Source organism: Myotis lucifugus, unplaced genomic scaffold (assembly GCF_000147115.1).
Source record: "Myotis lucifugus unplaced genomic scaffold, Myoluc2.0 scaffold_26, whole genome shotgun sequence".
Taxonomy (NCBI): domain Eukaryota; kingdom Metazoa; phylum Chordata; class Mammalia; order Chiroptera; family Vespertilionidae; genus Myotis; species Myotis lucifugus.
Genome location: NW_005871074.1, coordinates 7,835,857 through 7,844,183, shown reverse-complemented (window position 1 = coordinate 7,844,183; position 8,327 = coordinate 7,835,857). Strand labels below are relative to the sequence as shown.

The window sequence follows — 8,327 nt, the reverse complement described above, 5'->3', positions numbered from 1 at the left end:
TGGGCATATGTAAATGAAGCCTGTGTGGTATGATACAAAAATACTAGTATATTTGGTCTTTGTCCTGGTTCATGACCCAGAGCTCCTACAACCCTTGGAATTTCCTGAGCAATAGGAGTATCTTTTGTTATCCCCAAGGACACCCTAAGAACACCTGAAATTATACTAATGAGGTGATTTAGGGTGGTAGCTTTTTTTCTTTGGGGAGAGTGCAAACGCAGTCCCCCACTACCACAAATTGTGTAGTTGAGTTTCCCACATTTGAGGAAATCTCAGGGGTCAACACATCCGGAGTGCAATGGACAAGCCTCGTCCTGGGAAAACCACCTTGGTGACCATGGTGTCTCCCCTGCCAGGTAAGTATAGGTGGTACTTTTCGAGAACCTCAGGATGGGGCTAGTCACCAGAAAGACCAGTGATTAGAGGGCTGGTCTTTTAACCCCACCCACCAGCCTCCAGGAAAGGGAAGGGGGCTGCTGGAGATTGAGCTTTGCAAACCCTCTTGAGCAATGAGGTTCAGAGAGCTTCTGGGTGTGTGACCACATCAAGTGCTGGGAGGGTGGCACACCTGGAATGGGTAAGGAAGCTCCATGTTCCCTCTCCCCATACCTTGCCCTATGCATCTCTTCTAGTTGGCTGTATATCCTTTATAATAAACCAGCAAATGTAAGTTTTTCCTGAGTTCTGTGAGCCACTCTAGCAAAAAAAAAAAAATTCTTTTTTGAAAGGAGGGAGTTGTAGAAATCTCTGATGATTTATAGCCAGTTAGGCATACAGGTGGCCTGGGACTTGCAACTGACATCTGAAGTAGAGGCAGTCTTGTGGGACTGAGCCCTTAACCTGTGGGGTCTGACAACCTCGGAGTTGTCAGTGTCAGAATCAAATTAAATTATAGGTCACCCAGTAGATGTCAGAGAATTGAAGAATTGGTGTCAGAGAACTCCCAGTCTGGCACATACGAGTCCTTAGTAAATGTCAGCTAACCTGCTGCTCCCAGGCTTGTGGCTACTTTTCTTATTGGTGCCTGCGTAGTTTCATTCTATGTTATACTTCACTGCGTACATATTTGACTCCCCCACTACAACGTAAGGTCCCAGAAGAGGGAATTCTTCTCTTTATTTCTATGATTCCCAGCTTGTGTTAGTGTCCAACAGCTAGAGGAGACATTTATTTAACTTGTTCAAAAAAAGTTACTGAGACCTTATTCATTTCTTTAAACAATATTTATTGAGTATCTGCCATGTGCCAGATAGTGTTCGAGGTAATGAGGAGATAGCAGTAAACCAAAAGACAGTCTGTGGTTTCATGGAGCTAACATGATAGCAGAGGGAGCCAGGTGATGTGTAAATAAATACCTACGTATAATCTAGTAGATGGTATGAGATCAATGAAGCAAAATTAATCAGGGTAAGGGAATGAAGAATGATGGGGAAGGCCTCTCTGACGAGGCGATCTTTGAGCAGAGTTCTGTCGGAATGAGGGAGCAGGCCCCATGGATTTGGGAGGACAGGGCATTCCATGCAGAGGGAACAGCAAGTGGAAGTGGGGTGGGAGGGCACTTGCTGTATTCGATCAAGGAAGAGTCAGGGACCTGTGTGGTTGGAGCGCAGCGAGCAAGAGGGAGAGACCCCCTCCCACTCCACCCGCTACCTTGCACTGAAGTGGGCAAGTATGGGCAGGTGTGGCTCTCTGCTCTCCCCCGATCGAGGGCCCAGTCTCAGACATCTGCGCCCCTCACACCCTGGGGAGGCCTAAAGCAGCACTGAAGAAAACAGAGGAGGAGCAAAATGCCCTTTGGTGGAGAAAGTCGCAGGCGTTGTTCTGGGCTGGAGGAGAGGTGGAGGACAAGCCTGGAGATCATCCCCAGCACTGGGCTCAGGAGGGCTGGTGAGAGTGAGGAGCGGGGTCTCTTTTTGCAGGGCTCAAGGCCAAGGCTGGGCTGAGGTTGAGGCAAACTTCAAACGTTCCTCTACAGCGAAGCCTGCTTCTCGCTTCACCACCATTGACAAAAATTATTTTTTATCACAGCAATAGACGCATATGGTTAAAAATGAAATCGTGTGGAAGAGTCTAGAATGAAAGGCAATGGTCTCTCCCAATCCTGCCCCCAGCGGTGGCTTTTACCTGGTCCTGCTGTCAGTCCCCTAAAGGAGGCTCATACTTGGGAGAGCTTCCCTGTCTGGGTGGGTTTGCGCGTCCAGCCTGTGGGAGCTCCACCTCCCAGTGGCTCTCCACAGGTTTTCCAAGCCTGGTTCTCTGGGTCACGGTCCCTCTCTCCCAACAGCATGGCTCTTTCCCCATGGGTCACTCAGCAGGCGTGGAGCCAGTGGGAAGCCTCTCTAGTCAGGGGGTGCCTCAGAGAGGACCCTCATTTACACACAACGGAGGCTCAGCAGCAGCCTGGCAGGTTGGATTTATAATTTTCTGGAAAAGTCTGTCTTAGCATGGAACCCTGATACCCTGCAGCAGCTGCCTTCTTGGTGCACAGTGGGCCGGTTTCTAGGGCTGGCCCTTTGGAGTTTATCTCTCTTGTCCTCTCCCTCTCCTCATTTTCCTCTCTCTGTTTTTTTTTTTTTTTTTAAATATATTTATTGATTTCAGAGAGGAAGGGACAGGGAAAGAGAGAGAGAGAGAAACATCAATGATGAGAGAGAATCACTGATTGGCTGACTCCTGCATGCCCCACACTGTGGATTGAGCCTGCAACCCAGGCATGTGCCCTGACCAGGAATCGAACCGTGACCTCCTGTCTCAGGTCACTGCTCAACCACTGAACCACGCCGGCTGGGCCCTCTGTGCTTTTTATTCTCCTCTTCTCTCTTGCCCTCTTTGTGCATCTCTTCTCTCTCTCTCTCTCTCTCTCTCTGGAAGGTCAAGGTTAGACCTCCTGTGCCATGGGGTCGGGTTTGTTACCTAATACCTATCAGGCTGCCTCAGTGCCCTGGGAGGCCGAGGTCATGGAGGGGAGGCTGGGAGAAATGTAAGAGGAGCCCTCCCCCTGGGCCTCCGGTCCTGGGGACTCACTCAGGCAGCTTGGGTGTGTCACTGGCGTCTTGACGCCCAGGGTGTGTGAGCCAGAGTATCCAGTTTTGGTTTCACTCGGCTGATTTGCTGTTTTTATGTCCCAGTCCCCAGTTAGGTCTTTAGTTTAAAGCTGTGGGGAGGGGGAAGGGAAGGCTTGGGTGTCCGTGTTTGGGCAGCGTGTGTGCAAGCCACACTCAGTGAGACACCCACGAGGGAGCTTGTTGTGGGCACTCAGGGCTTGAATTGCTTCTTGGAGGATCACGTTTCATTTACCAAGGAAGGCAACAGTTTTCCCAACAATCCTTATCTGCTCTGTCCATCAGCACTCCGCCCTGTTTCTCCATGGAGATTCGGGCTGTGAAGCCCAACCGGGCTGGTCCAGCCTGCGGTCCCTAACCTTTGCTGAGCTTTCCACTATGTGCCAGGTTCTGTGCACAGCACTTTCCACGCTTTATCACATTTAAAAGTCACAGCAATACGTGGGGCAGTTGCTCTTAATATCACCCCTATTTACAGATGAGGAAACTGAGGCACCAAGGGGGTCAAGTCTTTGGCCCAAGGTAATTTGACTGGTAAGGAACAGATTTGGGATCCAAACCCAGACAGACTGGTGCCAGAGTCTTGGAGCAAGCACTGTGTGTGTGTGTGTATGTGTATGTGTGTGTGTGTGTGTCCATCTACTTTCACTCCTGCAGCTCTTCTCCGTGTATGCTCCCAAACTTACTGCATAAAGTCCTTTTGATGCCTGGGTTCCTTGAAGTGGACACAGTGGGAGCCCTGTTTCCCCATTCCCCACCCCCTGCCCCAGGCTCTGGGCCTCAGCTCAGAGCGCCAAGCGGCACAGTGGCTGCCAAAGTGGGCCTGGGCCTCCCAGGTGAGCAGAGCCCTGCTACGGACAGCCAGCACCACAGCCCAGGCGCACACTCTGTCTGCGAGACGCCCGCCCGTGACGGGTCACAGAGACACATACAGAGGCCTGTGAAGACTTACACTCCCAGAGAGGGAGAGGGTGACCTTCATCCTCTGGGCACAAACCTGGACAAGGAAGAGAGTCGTACCCAGGCAGAACCATCTTCCGCCAGAGGGGCTGCCTCTTCAGTCAGTGCAGGTCGAGTCCCAGCACTCTTGGCGGCTGACTCCTACCCTCAATGGGTAAATACTAGGCAAAGCATAGGATACTGAGAGATCTCAGCTCCTAGGTTCTTCCGGAGGGAAAACTGGAGAAAGGGAGATTGCTGGGCTCACCCAGAGCCCCCAAATGGAGGGACACCCTCTTTCTCCAGTCACATAGATGCCCCTCTTTGGAAGCCAGCAGGCGGTAGGAAGGCTACCCAGGACTAGGTAAGATCAGGCTGGCTGGGGCTCCAGACCCCAAACAGCGGCTGCCTGAGGGTGAAGGTGTCTGTGGGGAGCCCTGGGGATCAGCCGCAGCTCCTCAAGCCTGTGGCCCAGCTGGTAATCCCGCCTCCTCAGAGGCCAGCCTCGGCCCAGGCCCCAGCGAGGAGTGCTGTTGGCAGAGGCTGCCTCTGCAGATCTCTGCCTTTATCTTCCTCACACATTGAAACCATCAGGCCGGGCCTGACTGCAGCCTGCCTCGCTCTGTCTGCTAGAGACACTGTGCTTTCATCCAAACCAGACCTTCCCTCCTCCAGATCCCCACTCGGGGAAGGGGGGCGGCCAGCATGGCCTCACTTGTGCTCCCCTGGAGCCAATTTCAGAACTTTTTACCTTTGTCCCCTATTTTGCTCTCCTCTCTGCAATGTTTATGAGGCCGCCTTCCACTCTGGGGCCCCTGCTCCACCCTCATCTCCTGAAAAGAATTTTAGTGGGTGCTTCAGAAAACAGGGGAGTTCGGGGGTGGGGGGGCACCCCGCAAAGTCCTGAGCTGCTCCATCAAAGCAGTGAGCACTCTTCAGCGCCTCATGTTCTGGGGAAGCCAAATCAAAGGCAAACCCTGAATTCCTCTTGCTCACGGCCAATAAAAACCTTGCTTCAATGCCGGCTTCCTCTGCTGAAATCAGATATCCTAGTAATAAACAAGTCCGAAAGGCAGGGAAAGGCTCTTGCTTCTTTCTTCTGATTAGTTTTTCTTCCTTTAAAAAAGTTCTCTCCTATAACAGGATGTCTGCCCCAGAAACCTGAGCACAGAATGGTGCCCTCTCCCGCCCTGCACCCCTCACTCCAGAATCCTCACCCCCTGAGCTCCTGCTGGAGAGGGTGGGGCCTGGCTTCCCGAGTAGCCGGCTTAGCTCAAAGGCAGGTCAAAGGGGCTTGGGGAGAATGGGCCTTTGCTGCCTGGGGAGCCGGCTGCGGCTGCCAGCTGACAGGGAGAGCTGGGTTCTAAGGCTGCTGGTGGCAGTCAGAAATGGGAAAGTGACGTTAGGACAAATGGAGACCACTTTTTCCTATAGCAATCCTCTGGATCCGCTCAGTGCATCACGGGGCCCAAAGAAGCCCAGTGCTGTGGATTTGTGTGTTGAGTGCACAGTAGAGAAAGGCACCCAGGTGGACCTGGAGGCATCAGAGGGGCTGGGAGGGCAGAAGACTGCGAGTTTGCTTCCTGGGGCTGGCCTTGGCCTTGCACACAGCCCTCTCCCGGGCTCCCCTTCCTGTCCTGTCCTTGTCCCTTCTCAGGGTAAATGTGTCTCCACAGGTGGCCTGCTGTGGAGGAGCGCCCTCCCCCACGTGCTGACATGTCTCCCTGCACCGCACCCCCCAAATAGGTTTTTAAGTGACTTTGCTGTCAGAGATGCTATTCTGTTTGTTTTTCCTTCTGACACTATCTCTCAGGAGAGTTTCTGGTCAAGAGAATAATGTTGAGGCTGCAGATTGCAAGAGAATTGCGCCTAATGGGGAACAGACAGACAAGACACCTTTCATGTCCAGCCAAGTTTTTCCCCCTCTTTCTCTCTCTCTCCCAACATCTCATCTTCCCTTTTTGGCTTCAAAGTTGGCCCTCATTTGTGCTAGTTTCTTCGGTACAGCTGGTGAATAAGGTCACACATTGATTTTATTTTGGAGATTGGCAGCTGGGTCAAGCTTAGCTCCAAAGCTGCAGAGCAGCACAGCTCCCTAGGCTGGAGCACACGCGGGCTGGGGGGTGGGGGCGGGGGGTGGTAGGCGCAGCCAGCCAGTGGGAAGGAACCATTTAGAAGGCACCCTGCACTCCAAGGGTGGCTTCTGCTCCTTTGTGATCTCAAAGCTCAGGCGCTTGAGCTTGTAAAATTTATTTTCAATACAAGAAAGGTGCCAAAAGTGCCCCCCCCACCCCCGCACCCCCATCACAGGCCATTTCAGCTCATCTTTGCTGGACTTTATAGGGAAAAAATGTTATTCTGAGGTCCTCTGGGATTTTGAAGTGATTATAGAGAGAAACTTAATAAGGGTCCCTACCTTGTAAATAGCTACGTAACCACAGCCAGCCATGGAGTAGGACTGTCCACGCAAACTGGGTGGGAAAGCAGCTCCTTTCTTTACCTATGTGCCTCCTGAGGGGAGGGGGCAGATTAGTAAAACATCTTGGTGGATGGTTTGGATTCTTTTGCCGTTAGTCATGAGGCTGATGTAATAGCAGGCAACTGATTTCATGGTAAAGACGGTCACAGTTCCCAGAGCAAATCATTTCCAGTTGGACCATAACGACATCCACCCTTACTTATCGCAGCCCTTCAGGAACTGGTGGGCGAGCCCTTCCTCTTTCAGAGCGTTGGTGGGAAGCATGGGGCCACTTTTTTTTTGGAAGGGCAGAGATGTCTTGGATTTTAAGAAAGTCCCTTTTGACCTCAGTCCTCTTTGTCCAGCCTTGGAGAACAGAATTCACTGCTGGCTTAGATCTAGGGGTTGAAGGGCACAGTGCTGTATCCTTGGAGCCTCAAAGCCTGTGGAATAGTTTGAGTTTGGGGAGGAATGTTGGTGTTAGGGAAATGAGATGACAGAAGGGGAGGCTAACTCCATTCAGGCTGGGCTCGATTTTCTCCTTTCTCAGCCTCACTGCTTGTGGTTTCAAAGTTTGTTTTGCATTAAGACGTGTCAGTTCTCAACAATTACAACAGACTAAAAACATACATTTCTTTTATGGTAATAAGTGTCTCTTAAATTAAGCCTGTAAATCTAAGAATATGCCTCTTACCAATTGTTAAAGCCTGAGACAACAGAAGATGCCAGTGTGGTGTAATGGCCATGCTCTGGTCCAGGAATCATCTTGAGTTTATTTCTTGCCCTGTTCCCAACCTGCTCTGATTTCAGACAATTGCCCAATCCACAAACAGATGCTGGCAAATAGCCTAAATTCCCCTACCAACTGCTGTGAGGGAAAAATGAGAGGATATATGGGATAGTGCTTTATGTGCCATGAATGTTTTAAAAGGTGTGGAACAATCTGAGTATTAAGAGGCTGCTTTGTTAAAAAAATGCCATAGTCAGAATCCATGAGGCACAAAGCCTTGATGGACTATTGGGAGCCTTGGAGCATGCAAACCTGAGACTGGGGCCAGGCAGGTGAGGACGCAGGCTGCGGACAGCACTCCCAAGTAAGAGACTGCGGAGCTGCATGGGTGGGTCTGACCTAGAACAGCAGGAAATTTGCTGAGGGTGCTGTCACTGCATTGATGAAAATCTAGTTTGCAGACCTGCTGCCCATCATGTGTACAAAAGACAAAGCACAAGTTTGCTCAATTTTCTCTCTGCAAAGGTTTTGGCCTGCTGTGGGTATACAGGAGAGGCTTACTTTGTTTTCCTTTCCTTTCCCGCCTCCCATGGCTCACCACTGCTGTTCTCCATCTCTAGGTACAAGCCAGAGAGCTCTTTTTGCTCAGACCATTTTACCTTTCCCAAAGGATTCCACAGCCACCGTCAGGACTCTCCGCTGAGTTAGCAAAGGAGGTCATCTGAAAGAACCTGGTGGCGCTGCTAGAGTCAGCCCTATCACTTAGGAAAATTGTATCCTCTTTGGCCTCCATGTCTGTCTGTAAAGAAGGTATGAGACTGAGTCTGCTGGAAGGTAATTTGCTGACAGTGGAGCGCCAGTGCTTGCCCAGCATGTTAGCCAATGTCGCCATCTAGAGGCAATTTAAAAGATTCTTGCAGCAAGAGGTAGGTAACCTCTATTTTGTAATTCCTGAAATGCCATTTCATTTTCTTGCCCTTGAAAGTTCAGAAGCCCTCTTTCACCCATGGTGTGGCTGCATCTGTGACCCAAGGGAAACCCTTCTCAAAAGCCAGCTGGTATGATGCCAGTGACAGGCACAGCTGCATCCTGTCTGTTCCAATGCCCCCCTCCTATTATATTCACTCACTACACCAGA

The 8,327-nt window shown here is 51.1% G+C and overlaps 1 non-coding gene across 1 annotated transcript; it reads right to left on the bottom strand.

The window, feature by feature from the left end:
* Positions 1 to 200: 200 nt before the first annotated feature.
* On the bottom strand, positions 201 to 364 carry LOC111825439. Its single transcript, XR_002828607.1, has one exon. It is a non-coding gene; the product is annotated as a U1 spliceosomal RNA (small nuclear RNA).
* Positions 365 to 8,327: the final 7,963 nt, after the last annotated feature.